This window comes from Mesocricetus auratus, unplaced genomic scaffold, assembly GCF_017639785.1.
Source record: "Mesocricetus auratus isolate SY011 unplaced genomic scaffold, BCM_Maur_2.0 Super-Scaffold_100010, whole genome shotgun sequence".
Classification (NCBI taxonomy): Eukaryota; Metazoa; Chordata; class Mammalia; order Rodentia; family Cricetidae; genus Mesocricetus; species Mesocricetus auratus.
In genome coordinates this window covers 53,214,286-53,231,712 of record NW_024429194.1, presented here as the reverse complement: position 1 = coordinate 53,231,712, position 17,427 = coordinate 53,214,286, and the positions used below count along the sequence as shown (strand labels likewise).

The following is a 17,427-nucleotide window of genomic DNA, read 5'->3' as shown; positions in this document are numbered from 1 at the left end:
CATGGCTCATCGGGAAGAGTCCTTGCTGCTATTTCAGAGGACCCAAGTGTGACTTCCAGCACCAATGTTGGGCAGCTTACAAATAAATGTCTGTAACTGTATCGCCATGGAACCTCATGTCCCATTCTGGCCTCTGCAAGCACTCACATACCTGTGGCATTTTACACACACACACATGCATAAGCACATGCATGTACACTCATGCGCACACACATAAATAAAAGTAAAATTTTAAAAATAAGTTAAATTATCAGACTGATAGCACAAACTAGAAGATGGTTGCCAGGAGTTGGGGGTAGGGAATATAAGGAAATGGCGATCAAAGGATTTACCATTTCAGTCACATAAAGAATGTTCTGGAGATGCAACTGACAGCCCAGCACCCACAACTAGTAACACTACATTGTAGACTTGAAACTTGGTAAGAGCATAGATCCTAAATAGCCTTAGCACACAAGAAGTAAGAATGTAAGCAATGAACATGCTAACGAGCATGACTGCAATGATGACTTCACAGCATGTGTGCATGTCAAAACATTATACACCTTACACATGTGTGATTTCTATTTGTAAACCACTTGGGGCTGGAGAGATAGACCAGCAGCTAAGAGACCTTGTTGCCCTTTCCAGTACCCACATAGGCAGCTCTCAACCATGTGACTCCAGCTCCAGGGGATCTAGCACTGTTTGCTCTATCTTCCACACTTACACACACACACAAATATACATACACAGAGAGGGAGAGAAGAGGGGAAGAGGAAGGGAGGGAGGGGAGAGATATGAAAATAATTGTGTAAAACAAACCATTTGATTTATTAAACTATTGATATTTTAGTCAGCTAAAAGAAAATTATATTTTATAATTACAGAAGAAAGAAAATAACTAAATTTTCTCCAACAAGAGTATGACTCATTGCCAGGCATGCAGGTACTCATCTATAATTTTAATTGATGGTAAGCAGAGGCTGGGGAATCATAAGTGTGAGTCCATCTTTTGCTATACAAGTAGTTCAAGACCAACCTAGGCTGCATAGAGAGACTCTCACTCAAAAAAAGTAAAAAATATGGCCCATCAATATTTCAAAATGTTTTATATTTTTGTTACAAGACAGCAATTTTAGAGTGTATGAGTTATATTTCAATAAAACTGTTAATTTTTAATCTACCAGAGAAAATGAATTCTTATAGAAGAATTTTCAAGGCAGAAAATAAGCTCCTATGTCTTACAATCAGTTCCTCTCAACAGACATGCCAGACCATACTAAATGCTACACCACAAAGGCTAATAATAACAGACTGCCTTTGCACGTGGGGAATTTAGTTAAATAAAAAATTAATGAGTAGCAAACCCCGAGATAAGGTTCCAACTCCTTCCTACTTTCACACATGCAGCAGCAGGCTCTGTAAGTCAGCAGTCACCTAGTGCCAACTATCCGTGTAGAGATAAACTAAGGCAGTGTTTCTGCACAAGCAGGTGCGAGCTTCGATCTGGGACCGTGACTGCCCTGCTGCAGTGTGTGACCCTAACATGGCAATGCCTGCTTCTCCCCATATTTCAGCTTCTACAAGACCTAGCTTTATATTTTATGACACCTCCATCGTTTTTTTCAAAACACTACTGAGGTCCTCAAGGTGAGCTGACAAAGCAAACGTGACTCCATTGTTTTATGTCTTTTTATTCTTTTACTTAGTAAAAACCCCTTCTGCTCACTAGGTCCGAAGCACTGCCTGGTGCCTTGCACTGACTCTACCAGGGATTGTCATCATGTGAAATGTGCTTGTGAGTCTGAACAGAGCTGCAAACCAGATGCAGGCAGCACGTGGATTTTCTTTGCCATGAGCTACACTGAAAGTATTTTAATTACTTGTGGATGAGCTGCACTCAAGATACCTTACATCCATACATTTTTAGCTTCATTTTCAGAAATCTGGCACCATTGGTGCAAGCCAATTCCATCCCACCTACTTGGATGAGCTTGTAGGTCTGTGATCCACAGATTTCCATGCATAAGATATCCAGCTGGGTTCACTTGTAATTAGCTAATTCTGAAGATACTGAAGTTTGAGAAAACCCAAGGCCAGGAAGCTGTGCTCAATGCCTAGAGGAAGAGCTCTACCCTCATTGCTAGGTTTAAGCAGCAAATCCATACTCCCCTACCCTTTCCACCTCTCCTAGTCTTTCAGGACCACAGCTTCTCTGTCTCCCACTGTAACATATGCCTATCATCTCCAGCCATAAATGACTCTATGGCATCTTTCAACCTCAGAGCTTCTACATAAAGCAAGTTCCAGCCACAGGGCAGAAAGCTCCCATGTCTTGCCTGCAGACCAGTGAACTCTTCAACTGGAGATCCTCTTCACTTTGAAGTAATTGTTTCTCCCAAATTTCTAAATTCTGGTGAATTTTTTTAAATACCCCTCCAAATTTATCAAGAAATTCAATAACAAAAAAGAAAAGTCTGATTTTAAAATGGACAATGGATCTAAAAGATGTTTCTCAAGAAGATATACAAATAGCAAACAAATGCATTTAAAAAATACCCAACAAGGTAGGGTAAATCAAGACCACAATGAGATATCACTCATTCCCAGAAGAGTGACTATCATTAAAAAGACTAATGATAACAAGGCTCACGGATCGATTAGAAAAAGGAGGTAGAAAAACTGTAAGAACCAGAGGTGGTGGATGACTCCAAGGCACAGCAGGACTGATGAGCTCATAGCGCCTGTGGCAGCACGCACAGGGCCTGCCCAGGTCACATCCAGGTGGGGTCTTAGCCCTGAGGGGGAAGTGGCCACAGGATCACACCCTTAGCCAAAAATGCTATTTGCAATGTATATCTGCAGGCAAAGGCATAAACAAATTTCCCCAATGGAGTGTCACTCAAACCCTTGGCAGGCCCCATGCCCAGGAATAGTTAGCCAACACAAAATGAACTCAGTGATATTTTTGTGAACTTTTTGTTTTGCTTAGGCCGTTTTTTTCTTATTGGTTTTTGCTTGTTTTGATTTTTGTTTTGGGGTGTGTGTGTGTGTGTGTGTGTGTGTGTGTGTGTGTGTGTGTGTGTCAAAGAAAGAGAGAATGAAGTTGGCTGGGTAAGTAGGTGGGGAGGATCTTGAAGGAGTTGGGAAAGGGGAGAACATAGTTAAAAATAATATATGTAAAAAAGGAATTTTTGAAGATAACAAGTGCTGGTGAAAGTATGTTAAAAATGGAACCCTTAAAAAAGGGAACCCTTTCCCATGAAAAGTCATACGAAGGCTTATTTCAAAACTAAAAAGAGCTACCAATGATCTAGAAATTCTAATACTGTGTATGCATATAAATTATCCCCAAGTTGATTGTACCACTGTTGACAAGGCCAAGAAATAGAAACAACTTAAGTGTTCATAAACTGATAAATGGATAAAGAAAATGTGGTTCTTAACCGAGGAGCACTTTGTGGCTACAGAAAGAATGAAATACCATCACCGTGACAGCATTTACGGACCTGGAACTCATTGGGTGAAGTGAAATAAGCTAAGCCTATAAAAACCAGAAGATCTCACTGACATGTACACTCTAAAAGGCCTGACATCACAGGAATTGAGAGTAGCATGATAGTCATCAGATGTTGACTGGATAACATCGGATGGATAGAGAGAGATGGGGAGAGGTTAATAGGCCCATAGTAAACTGCAGTTCAACAGGAGTTAGGTGTGGTGTACTATTGAGTAGTGGGCTCACTACACGTAATAGTAATATGTCAGACAGAACTTGAGGGTAAAACCCTATTGCTGAAGACACCACACATTTCAGACACAGAACCTAGAGGAATCAGGCTGGCATCAACTGGGAAGTCTCTTTCCTAAGAACTGTCAGAAGGTACCATGTTAGTGCATGGGAAGAAACACTATCAGTAGTCCTACCCATCTATAAATCCTGCCAACTACAAGACCTACCTAGAAAGATAACCCTAACAGTGTACTAGCAGCACCACAGCTGTCTAATTGGACATAAGAACCACTCAATGGGAGGGAATTTCTTCCTGGTATTGTAAACCTCACTAAGAACTCACAGCTACAGACGTTCTAGACTTTAAAGGAAAACTCACTACTATTACTGTGCTAAATTAATACACTTTCTAACCTTCTAAATACTCATGCTTCTACTCGCAGATAACTAGCTCTCACCCCATCAAAGAGGTTTCTTAAAGCTACAGATGAGAACTATTACAGAGAACCACAAATGGGCAAATACAGAAGACAAACAACTGTGGATGTGTAGCCCCCAGTGGGGCATCTGTAACATATTCCCTGTAGTAAAGGCTCAGGGGACATTGCAGAAGAAGTGGTTGGAAAGTTTGCAAGAACCAGAGGACACAGAGGACTGGTGCAAGATGGCGCTTTCTGTATATGACAGGGATGTTGTATCCATGCATTCTCAAGAATATGGCTGCCTGCACAAGACCTGCACGTGTCCATACCAGTTGGCATAACAACATAGCTGAGGAAAGGCTCACAAGACCCCACCCTAGTTGAAGAGCTATAAGCAGTAAGTAGCTGCTTAGGAGGGAAGAGTTAGTTTACTTTAGGGATGATCTCCTATTAGGTCACCCAAGCCTTAGTGGTGTAAGTTTGTGTGTGTGTGTGTGTGTGTGTGTGTGTGTGTGTGTGTGTGTGTCTGTCTGTCTATCTGTCTGTCCATCATAGTCATAGAATTATGAGAAGAGAATGTAGCAGAGGAACATAGGAAGAACTAGAAGGGGGGACAGGAAAGGTGGAAATGTTCTAAGTACAGTGTATTCATGTATAAAATTTTCAAAACATGATTTTTTAAACTTTCAAAAAGATAAATGTTTGAGGAAATAGGTATGTTTAACTTTACTTACCGAAACATGTTACCCCATGGTATGTACAATTGCATTATATACAATTTACAAATAAATTTAATAAGCAAAGGAAATATTTGATATGTGTAAGGTGCAGGCACTAATTCAGTATGTCTGGCAGGAAGCCTAAGAAGTCACTGCTAGCTGTGAGCCTCGTTCAACAGCAGGGAGCCAAGAGACCTTTGATGGAAGGTTTCTGAGAAAAAGTTATGTAAATGAATTAGACCTCCAAGTCACACTCTGTCGTTTTTAAAATAATACAAAAATGCTCACCTCTTAGCATTCTGTGCCAGCTTAACATCTGATAGCGTAAATAGTTGCCTTTTATAAAGATCCACACGGAAGAAAGCTATTAGACATTGACTATTGTATATTCTCTATGTGATCAATACCGGGCATTATACAGAGCACTGACTAGACTTCCATATGTTCACAATGATCACAAACCTAGATAACAAAAAGACTAATGGGAAACAACTCTCCAAAACAGCAAGATGACTAAATCTTAATTGCTAATAAACGAATAAAAGTAATGGAGCCAAGAAGGAAATATCAATATCATAGAGGAAAATATCAAACTAAACTCACTCCCTTCCATCCCTTCTCAGAAAAAATGGATACTCAACTCACCTCCTGTCAGTCACTGGCATAGAAGCTACTAGTGAGTCTGTCCAAAAAGGAGAGGGGGAATGAGAACCACTATTTTCAATTGTATATGAAAAGGCAATGGGAGTAAGCGAGAACTGATGGGCATTCCAGATCTTTCCTGTGGCAGAAGTACTGAGCAAGAACTAGGATATTCAGGAGATGGAGGAGTCTTCCTCCTGTATAGAGGATGCGTGGGACCAGTCTCCCAGGAACCTGGTGAGCATCCTTACTACACCGCTGAGGCATTACTTTGCAGAAAGACTCTGGTGGTTTGTCTCTTGGGCCCTCTCCAGCTTTTCCTCAACTCCCAGACAAAAATTCCAGTTTTCCCCTAAAACAACATCCTCACCTGAGTCACCCCAGTCATTCCCCTTCTTATGGAAGGACTGTGGATGTATGCAAGTCTATATAAACAAACACAACACCTACTCACTCCCTCGGACAGGGCGCTCTCCTGTCCTCAGCATACCTAGTCCTCAGCTCTCACAGATCTTATTTTCATTCCGTCTCCAGTGTCTCTATGATCCTTCTCTGAAACCTGTCAAAGCTACCCTTCCCCTTCTCGTGCAGTGGGTGATGAGTAAGATTTCAGATTGACCCAGCCATTGCATCTAAGAGGTCTAGGTTGCACTTTATTCTCTACCAAAACCCCCTCTCCCAAAACACACATCACACGGTCATCTGCTTTTCTTATTTTATTTATAAAATATATTTCAAATGTATGTTCAAAAGTCCTTCTAATTCAGAAGTTCACCCAGCAGTAGCCATATCCAAAACCCAGACTGAACAAGTGTTAACAATCCCATCACATGTGCATTATGAGTGCATGTTTGCTTGCTCGCTCTAACAGTGGTTGCGGATTGGGACACAGCTTCCTGTGCCTTCAGGGGCAGAAGACCGAGGCAGCAGCTTTACCTTTTTCGTGTGAATGATTCCCCCATAAATACCTGACTTCCCTTTATTCTGAGCTCTGGTGGACTCCCTTGATACATCCTCCCCTCTGAAGCATCTTTCTAATTTCATAAATGGTGGCTAACCAGAAGGAAAAATCTTATCCTTTGTAGCATGAGTTTTCAGTGATAAGTAACAAAGCTTCACCAAGCACTCCTCCCTGAACTAATGCCAAAAGCTGATTCATGCTCTCATGACACGCTATTTCACCCAAGCATCAAGCGCAATGTCTGCTAGCATGTACTGGACAGTACTCACTCTTCCACACTCTAGTCCAGGATGAGGTCCAGCAGCCAACCGCATAGTTTAAGAAATTATGTTGAAAACTGGTTTATACGGAGAATGTCTGTCTTTAACTTCCCAGCTGATCTTCCAAGTGCCTCTTCAATAAGATGCCCGCACTTGTTTTCACCACAAGAGTGCTTTAACAAGACTAGTAGAGCTATGGTCTCTGAATTGCCCTTAGTAATATAACGTACAGAATTTGTAAGAGAAGCGTTATTATGGCTTGCCCTGGAAAACCTCAATGGTGTAACAGAGAAGCCACTGTGCTTTGTTTGAAAATGACACAAGGACATCCATGGCTTCACGCCACTATTGGGGAGGTTTCATAACAGTAATTAATTAAGGATTTGCTCCCAACAGAGATCAGGAATGAATGGATGATGAATCCACTAAAAAATTGCTTTGAGTTTATCATATTTCCATATGCACTACACAGATCCTGCTGTTCTCATGTGTAAAGATTCATAGTGTATATTTGCATCAATACTCATGTCCCTAAACATGATGACAGCATGCTGGACCATGGCACTTAGTTCACTGCAGGTTTCATGTCACGTCATGGTAGAGAACTTTCTACTTTTGTGGTACTCACAATATTTCAGATTTAGAGCATTTTGGATTTCAAATTGGGTATGCTCAACCTGTTATTTCCAACACTATGGTTATACTCTGTGTACCATTTTTGAATGACTGGTCAAATTTTATGAAACAAAAATACAACTTAATAATAGCAATAATAAGGACTTGGAATATAGCTCAATGGTAGACTGCTTGCCTAACATGCATGAAATCCTGAGCTTAGTTTCTAGTTATACACACACACACACACACACACACACACACACACAAGTGGGAGAGATAGAAATAATAAAACACACTTTAACAAGTAAAAACTAAACAAAATAGAATTTATATTAAACATGAAATGGGCCATTAACAAAATGTAGGTTATATATACTGATTGGTAGTATTCTTTATACTATGATGAGCTTTACAAAAATATAATAGGGAACTGGAGAGATAGCTCTGGTTGATCTTCCAGAGGATCTGGTTTTGATTCCCAGCACCCACATGGTATCTCACAACCATCTATAAGTCTTCCTGGCTTCCACAGGCATAGCACACATATGGCACACATACATATACATATACATATACATATACATATACATATACATATACATATACATATACATATACATATACATAGGCAAAAGATCCATACACACACAATAAAAAAAGTTTAAAATGTTTTTTAAAAATATAAACAGCCCTCTCTGTCTTTTCCACTCTAGGAGCAGCTCTCCTGCCTTGGTCCCTCACCCCTGAAAATGTATGCCTGCTCCAAGTTCATCTCCACCTGCTCCTTGATCGGGAGCGCCTCTCAGCTGCTGAGTCGTCCCCTGTCTGCAGTGGAGTTGAATTGACCACAGATGTGGACAGATGAGGGCCTCAGCAGCTTGGCAGCCCCTCGTTCTCTGACCTCACTCATCCCTAGCCGCAGCTTCCAAACCAGCGTCATTTCCAGGGACATCAACACAGCAGCCAAGTTTAATGGAGCTGGGCTGCTACAGTTGGGGTGGCTGGCTCTGGGGCTGGGGTTGGGACTGTTTGGGAGCCTCATCATTGGTTATTCCAGGAACCTTCTCTGAAGCAACAGCTCTTCTCCTACACGAGTCTGGGCTTTGCCCTCTCAGAGGCCATGGGCTCTTTTGCCTGATGGTGGCCTTTCTCATCCTCTTGGCCATGTGAAGCAGCCGTCTCCACATCCACCTCCATAGTCCTCTCATGTCCCGTCTGCTCTGTGTGTTCCTTTTCCTGTACCTGCCCAGGAAGTCTGGGGAAAGTGCTTAGCTCAGGGTTTGACAGAGAGAAGATGAATAAATACTGTATTAATAAGAAAAAATATAATGCAATACCTGCTGAAGTCACACTCACTCTCCTATGTCAAGGCCCTACACAAGCCCTACCACTCCATGTTACTTCTCTGCCTCACTGCTGATCCCAACCCCACCCCCACCCCGGGCATCTGCAGAGCATCATACTAGCCTCCTTGTGGATCTCTGAATACATTCAAACACAGACCACCTTATAGAGCAGACATTTGTACTGGCAGTTCCCTCTGACTGCAATTCTCTCCATTGTGTATGTACATAAATGACTTATTTTACTTCCTTTGAGGTTTGTTTGAGGTCACTTTCTCCATGAAGCATCCTCTGCCACATTTGCCGTTCTACCATGCTACATCATTTTCTTTTTTATTTGACTTCCTGTTCTGGCCCTCAACAGAATGAAAACTCTGCGTGGTTGGCATTCCTTGTTTTAGTATCTGGTATATAACCAGCACCAATATCAGACACTAACTCATAAAAACCCAGTTGAATCAATAAGTGAAATTCTTTCTTTTTCTCTGTTACCACCAATCTGTGTGTGGATCTTTCTTTAAGACTTAAACAGAAAAATCATAAGCTATCGAAATTTTAAGCAAAAGCATAGCAACAAGTGGTGTTAAAACCAGACAAGATAGGGATTTGATTCAAAGTTTGGAGAAACTAAATGCAGACAATTAGTTTAAAAAGTCAATCCACAAAAGAAATTAAACATGCAAGTTTCAAATGACCACGACTTCTTGGTAGCTTTTTTTTATCCACACAATTAGACATATTTACAGACATTCTGTCGATATATGCAAACAAACACATAAACATACAAGTGGCATCAAACCAGAAGAAACTAAGGATATTTTTCCACCAGGTGGATATACTTCATTATAAAAGCTAGCAACCTGAAATCCAGGTGTGGAAGTGTATGCCTATAATCCTAGCACTTAGAGAGCCTCAAGTTCCAGGCCAACCAATGCCACATAAAAGACCCAAGTTCACATTTTTCTTCTTACACTTAGTTACTCTTTTTATTCATGTGTATATAAAACATGGTTTATACATGTGTGTATGTGTGCTTGCCTAGATTTGTGTGCACCACTTGTGTCAATTTGCCTGTGAAGGTCAGAAGGTGATGTTGGATCCTCTGGAACTGGTTGTGAGCCACCTGATTTGGTGCTAGGGACCAAACCTAAGTCATCTGCAAGAATAGTGGGCACTCTCACCTGCTGAGCTATCTCCAGCTTCCCAAGTCCACGATTTGGATCACCATTAGGATGGCCATACATGCTAGTTTACCTGGTATGATGCTTAATCTTGGCTGTAAGCTTACTAGGATTTAAATCACCGTGGAAAGGAATCTCAGGTCACACCTGGAAGGGGGTTTCCAGACAGGCTTAAGTGACATGGGAATTGAGATGGGAAAACTCACCCTAACTATAGATGAACAATTCCGTGGGCTGGGGTTCCAGCCTGAATAGAAAGGACAAAGTCAGATGCACGTTACTCTCCGACTCCTGCCTGTGGATACAACGTAACCAACCACCTCGGAAAATGCCATCCTCCCCGCCATGATGGACTATATTCCATTTAGCTATAAACCTAATAAACCCTTCCTTCCTTCCTTCCTTAAGTCAGATAGTTGATCATAGCAGCAAGAAATGTAACTTGAAAATCTGAGCCCGTCCAGTAGGTTGGCTTGGTGCTCTTTCCAGTTAGCACCACGTTTTACTCACACACACAAAAAAATGTCCCTGGTTGAAAAAAAAGTTACTTAGTCATCACATTTATAAAGGAGAAAAGTAAATTTTATTCATATTCAGACATGCTGACCAAGCTGTTAAGGACTTTGGTGGACTGTGCTAGAAGGTAGACAACCATAGTAATACCTACAGGCCAGCACTACAAATGAACCGTTACAAACGGGCACATTTTTTCAGCAAAAGTCACAAAAGCAAGTGCCTCAAACCTCATATATGCAAAACCCAAACCCTCATCAGGTTACTTGTGCAATTAAAATCTGCACAGGATGGAGAGATGAACCAAGTATTTTCTCATATGCTCCCTGGGAAAAGCTGAGCCCAGAATCCAACTGGAGACAGAAGAGAGCACAGAAAACAAAAGCTCCCCTATTGTCCTGGGAAACCACAAGAATGTGGAGTCAAGACTATACAGGAGCGTTTGTGTTCTGGACTCCCGGTAAATATCCAAGAACTGTGTCTAACACTAGATGGTAAAATAGGCATTCATGTGTGTAAGCACAATGTAAACATTCAATCTATAGGCAAGTTTTGGAGCAACTGTCCTCCCAAATCACAGGAGTAATTCCAATTTGTGTCAGCCTTAACTAAAGGACAAGTGGTAATTCTTGTCTTGAAGACACTAATAGGGACTTAGAACCAGGACAGACACTCAATGACTTAGCACAGCTTTTCTCTACATGTGTAAAGAGATCACATTTTATCTTCCCTACTATGTCTTTTTCCTTTGTATTTTTCAGGTTCAAATGTCTTCTTATTTTCTTACTAAATATTCAAAAAGTAAAAGACTGACATTAAGCAAGCTCAAAACCTGATGTTAGCCAGGAATGGTGGTACACACCGGAAATCCCAGTACTTGGTACACTAAAACAAGAGAACCTCAGATTCAAGGCCAACCTAAGCTGTATAATGAGACCCTGTCTCAAACAAAGAAGCGAAAGGAAAGCTGGGGTCAAGAGAGGGCCAATGAATATAAATAACCACGACACCTTGATTTACACAGTGATCATGTAATTTATCATCCATTCCAGAATCCTTTTTAAAAGTGGAGATAAGTTGGTAGTGACAAAATGGCAACATCACAGGCAAACCTGAAGGTCTGGTCACCATTGTACCCTCTCCTTCATAGCATTCACATTCTGATGTGGCTTCCTGGGCAGCTTCCCCCCCCCCCATAACCCCACCCCCACCCCAGTTGGAGTCACTGAACTTCATGCCAGGCCTAGTAACAACAAAGTATCTTAAGCTGCTAGTACCTATCTGACATACCACCACCTCCACCATCACTCATACATCCCCACTCCCCCATCTCCCACCCCCCACACACACCTCATTCCCACCCTACCCCACCCCATTAAGCAGGTAGCAATTCACTACTGAGCAGCACAACAGGCCAGGTCAGAGGCAAGCCCAACCCAGGAGCATATTTCCTTTTAAAGGAGCAATTCACAATGGAGACGGTCACCACAAGAGGACACGGACATCGGACACAGACTGAATAGCAAGGATTTAAGATATCAGATCACTGTATTGATAATAGAGTACATTCAACACCAGGCAGAGCCCCAAAGCCACCCCCTGCCTACAAAACACAGTCTCCAAGAAAGAAAATCACTGTATCTGTCCTCAAATACAGTAACAACTTGGGTTTCTTTTTTGTTTGCTGAGGTCAATGTCGTGGAGCAAAAGATTCTGGAAAGTGTAAGAAAGAGTGCTTTCCTTCTTAGAGCACACTGCCCAAGTTCTCCAGAGTTGAGCTCTTTATTTCAAGCCTCTGGTTCAGCTCTGTCAAACACCACCACTTGATCATCACGTTTTAGTCTCGTGGCTGGTAAGCAATCAATTTGCTAAAATATTTCCCCTCACATTCATAACAAGGGAAAGCCAATGCTTGATCAAGTTGCAGTCCTAGAGCATGAAATCTACAGAAGCAGAAAGCCTACAGCTGAAGTATTCAATGTTTACAATGACTGACATTATCATGCTTCACAAAGATCTCCTGCCAGGAGGCACCCCAACCTATGATGGGTGTCATCATGAAGCAAATGTCTAGGGACAGGTAAATCATCATGGAAGTAATGTTCATAGATACTATGTTTGGTGTCAAACTCTGGAGGTCAGGAAACCACTTGCTAAGGAGATAAAAAAGAAACAAATTCAAACTGATGTAGATAATAGGAAAGTCCTTGCAGCTTGGAGACATTTTGAGTCCAAGGTGCCAAATCTATGCAAGGACCTCCCCCCATCACCAAAGTGGTAAGATACTTTTTAAGTTCTAAGGCATCTGTGTCCCTGCAACTGTTTAACCCTATGCCAATGTAGTAATAAAACAAACAGTTCAATCATGGGTTCTTAACCCTGGAAAAGGAAGAAATGATGTAGGTTGCTGGATACCAAATGTCTCCTTTAAGAGGTCAAAATGATGTCTTTCTCACCTCATGCCTCACTTTGGTAATACAGTGGCAATTTCTGAAGTGGGCAATGCCCCTTTCTGCCTGGCTCCTCTTGTCTGCTAGGGACACCATCTGTCCCACACTGTATAAACAATCTCTGCAGGAATCCTCTGATGACCACACAGATTAGCAGCATCCAGATCCTGACACCATTAACAACATCCCCATCAGATTAGGACTCTTGCTCTCACAACTCCAGAGACAAACTTCAGAACTAAGCTCCCTTTGTTTGTAAGTAATGTGAGTGACATTTTAAAGATAACCTCTTGGCACATAAAGCCATCTGTTGGGGGGGGGGGAGAGGCTGACTGACTCTCTAGGCAATAGAAGAAATGAGCCCTTTAGGGAATAGGAGAAGCAGTAAAAAGAAAACCATATTTACACGGCAAACTAATACACCAGATTTCACAATTTCTAATAAACGACTGCTGATTACTCAATTTTTCTTCTAAATGACAAAGTACACCAAAAATTTTCAAGAAAAAATAAAAACAACTTGTACACTTCGGCAAAGGCATACGTACAAGAATTCCAAGTTTGCATGACTCTAGAACGGCAAAGCAGTAATCTTATCCACAAAGGCTAAAGGCCGAGGTGAAGTTTGCCTCCTGTCCACCTCCGTCCATAGGATAGCCGACGCTGTCCTTTTCCAAGTTTATTATTGACTGAACCCTTATAACTGTACTCGTGAGCTCTCTGGGCTGACTCCAAAGACTCCCAACTCGAAAAGAAATAACTGTGCCTGTGACGGCGTTCCTAAAATTAATCATAATAAACCAAAAGCATCTGAGCACCGCTAACGGAGGAGACAAGGCATAAGGAGCCAGACCTCTGCAGCTGCACGTCCTCCCAAACGTCTACGTCTAAATCTGCAGCCCGGGTTTCCTCCAGGCCTCAAGCTAAAGCAGAGGATGCTCACCACACATTCCAAACAGAAAGCAAACGAAGCCTCCTCTCCCTCCAGTGATGCTCACATGAGCCCCCAAGTCCCAGTTCCTGGGGATCACCGAATCAGCAGGCGCGTCCGGCGCCACCAGTCCGCGGCGCTTCGGGAGCAGAATGTCAAATGAATGACCGCGCCAGGGCGCGAGGGAGCGAGACAAAGCCGCCGCCCGCTACCTGCGGCGCGGGCGCGGAGCACGGGCCGCGCACTCACCTGGGCAGGCGGGCGGGTTGAGGGTGGGGACCCGGCCGAGGCGGGAGCGCGCCCCGCAATCGCCGCGAGCCGCCAGTGCGCGCCGCAGGGAAGGCGGCCGACCGGGCGAGCCTGCCGCTCAGGGCTGCGGCGGCCGCGGCCACGGAGCCCACTCCGCTGACGGGGCCGGCGGGCGTCTCAGCGGCCGTCCCCGGCTCGCCTTTGAGCCGGCATCCTCGCACGCCGCAACGACCCTCGGAGCTCTCGAGGCGGCTGTGCGCCGCCGCCCACCCGCGGTTACGCCGCGCGACCCGCCGATTGTGTCGAGTCAGCGGCGGCGGCGGGGACGCGCGGAGCCATGTCTCCCCGCGCTTGCTCGGGGCCCCGGGCGCCCGTTCCGCTCGCACTCCAGGCGTCGCCCGTGAGCCGCGCACCAGCCGCCCGCGTCCCCTCACTGTCGCCCGCCTCCCCCGCCTCGCCACGGGTCCCTGGCCGACTTGCTCACCTCCAGTTGCTCCCCCGTGCCCGCTAGACGCCCGGGCGGCATCTGCTCGCACCGCGCTGGGGGCGCTGGGCCGGGGGCCGCCTGCACGTCGGGGACCCGGGAGCTTGCCGGAGCAGAGCCCGGGAGAAGCGGCCAGACCCGGGCAGCGGGACCTCCCTCAGGACGGCGCTCCAGAGCGGGGCGGGTGCTGCTGGGCGGAGGACGAGTTAGGCTGCCGAGCAAAGGACATGAGCATTCCTAGAGGCATCGCGAAGGATAAAGAGGACTCGCTGAGGTCATGGAGACAAATTTGTCCCTAAATTCTACCCGAAAACCGAGTCAGGGGCGTCATGCCTCAGTTTCCCCATCTGTAAGGACAAGGCAGTAACACATATGTCACATACACGGGGTGGGGTCAAGATGAAAAATGTATCAGTAAAATTGCAATTGGCTTAGAGAGGATACTAAAAACTAAATTTTGCTGTATAGATACTTGGCGCTTTCCATGTGTTTCTTCTGCAGCCTTTTCTTTGAGTCAGCTTCATTTTAGAAAAAAAAAATGTGCAATGCTGAAATATAAGACTATGCCTCACAGTACTTACATGGTACCTATGTAGACATGGGAAAGAGCTGCCTGGTTTGTATCTTAACTATGTTTATGCAGGAAGTAAAACAATACATCTTCACCCAAGTAATGGGCACGCATACTTTTTGAATGTGTGTTCAGTGTTATGAATCTCCCTAACTCTCCTTTCCTAGTAACAGTGATTCAGATCGCTCCCTCACCCTCAATGAGTCTGTGGTTCCGAACACTGTCAGACCCCTCGACAAGCCTGTGGTTCCGAACACTGTCAGACCCCTCGACAAGCCTGTGGTTCCTGAACACTGTCAGACCCCTCGACAAGCCTGTGGTTCCTGAACACTGTCAGACCCCTCGACAAGCCTGTGGTTCCTGAACACTGTCAGACCCCTCGACAAGCCTGTGGTTCCGAACACTGTCAGACCCCTCGACAAGCCTGTGGTTCCTGAACACTGTCAGACCCCTCGACAAGCCTGTGGTTCCTGAACACTGTCAGACCCCTCAACAAGCCTGTGGTTGTCTTCTAGATCGCAGTGTTTGACTATGGGCTGGATATATTAGCCCAAAAATTCAGTGTGAGGCTTTCCTCCTATCTGTTCAAAAAATATAAAACTAGTATAATTAAATCTGGAAGATCTAAGCCAGACAACAAGGACCATGTTGCCAAGAAGCCAACTTAGGAAAGAAAGGTTGAGATGAAGAAGAGGTGTCTGGACCTGGACGGAGGCAAACGTGTCAAATCATCTCCCTTTTTATTTCAAATCAGTTTCACTTATGTTCCGTCACAGGTCACAAGAAAAGCCACGATGCCTTTGTCCTTGGATTTATCATCACAGGCATCATTGGTGGATCACATCCTACCAAAGGCTCAATTCCAGTTTCTATTGACTGGACTTGGGGTCAGCCTCGTCTATAGTAGGAATCCCATGGGATGCCATGAACCAATAAGTCTCTACAATTTAGACCCAGCAGCCCTGCACCTGCAACCTTCAGCACCCCATATTGATTAGTCATTGCCACAACCTGTTTTTTAACTAAAATGTATATAAATGAATAGAGCTAAACTGGATACCCTGGGTTGTTGTTTGGGTTTTTGTTTTGTTTTGTTTTGTTTTCTTAGAAAGCAGTCTCAACTGTCTAAAACTTTCAATATATCAGTCACAGTGACTGAAGTGACAAAAACTTACTTTGCTCAAAATTTGTATTGCAAAAATCATCCTAATATTGTAAGACTCTAAAGTCTAACTGCCACCACTATCGGTGTGGATTGTCCCCTGATAAGTCTGCTGCCTGGATCTGAGTCTTTCCATGTCCCACTCATTCCGATAAAGAATTCTGAACTAGTCAACCAGCTTAACAGTCAAAAGTCTCCCTTTTAAATTAATCAAATACTTTTATCTCACAGGACTCCAAGCACTTAGTGGTTACTTTCTCAGGGTGTTTATGTGGCCCTTCAGGTCACACATGTCCTAACCTTCCCTCAGTTGTCTCCTTTTTTCTGTGGATATGATCAAGTTTGTAGGTGTTTATCCCGACCCTTATCCAGAGCAAAACCCAAATGCATATTTCAAGAAATTTAAATCTCAGAGGCCTCCCAGACCCATAGAGGTGCCCAGAGGCATATCCCTGTGGTTTTGTACATTTATGAAAGTTTCAAAAGTAAAATTTTTTGTTACAAGAAATATGTTGTGGAGTGAGTGTTTAGGATCCCCCAAAATTCAGAGGTTAGAAACCTAAACCCCAATATGAGGTGTTACAGGGGACAAGGCCTTAGAGAGAATCATAAATCATGAATGCAGTCCTAATGAGTGGGATTAAGAAAAAATGCTGGGACAGAGACCCAGGAGAGTTCTTTTATGCTCTTTCTATCATACCAAAATAAAGAAAACAATTTGCAACCTGGAGAGAGGCCCACCCAAGCCCAAACATGCTAACCCCTTGATCTTGAACTTCCTACCTTTAGAACCATGAGAAATGAGTTTCTGTTGCATGTAATCCACCAGTCCATGCAGCCTGTACTAATTCAAGTCTTGTCTCTTTTCATCTTCACTTCTCCTTTATCATAATTCTTCTCGTGTCTGGCAGAACTGGAATAGTCTGAAAGCATTTTAGGGCTCAGACTGCTCAGTTCAGTAAAGGGATGTCGCCCCTGACAAATCCTACATCTTCGTTCTTTGCATCTCAAAGGAAGCAAATACATTTTCCAAATGTGAAAAAACTAAATCAGAAAAATGCATGTGACTTCCCCAGTAGTAGTTTTTGCACTGGAAAGCACCTCCTAAACCAAAAATAGCAAGAAAAATTGACCCTTTGAAAAAGAAACTCAAGCATATAAACCAAAAGTGTAAAGGAAAGAAGTATCACATAGACCTATTAGGAA

General features: G+C 43.6%; 1 protein-coding gene and 1 pseudogene across 3 annotated transcripts in view; one reads left to right on the top strand and one right to left on the bottom strand.

The window, feature by feature from the left end:
• Hecw2 (HECT, C2 and WW domain containing E3 ubiquitin protein ligase 2) overlaps positions 1-14,608 on the bottom strand; it is a 356,194-nt gene extending 341,586 nt beyond the window's left edge. For 2 of the 3 annotated variants that reach the window (XR_005879938.1, XM_013121118.3), the window contains exon 1: positions 14,489-14,608. The gene's annotated coding sequence lies outside the window, so the exon portion shown is untranslated. Of the gene's footprint in view, positions 1-14,004; positions 14,212-14,488 lie in introns of those variants that run through there. The other variant, XM_040753631.1, reaches the window with a different exon arrangement.
• Positions 8,072-8,509, top strand: LOC101840842 (annotated as a pseudogene).
• Positions 14,609-17,427: the final 2,819 nt, after the last annotated feature.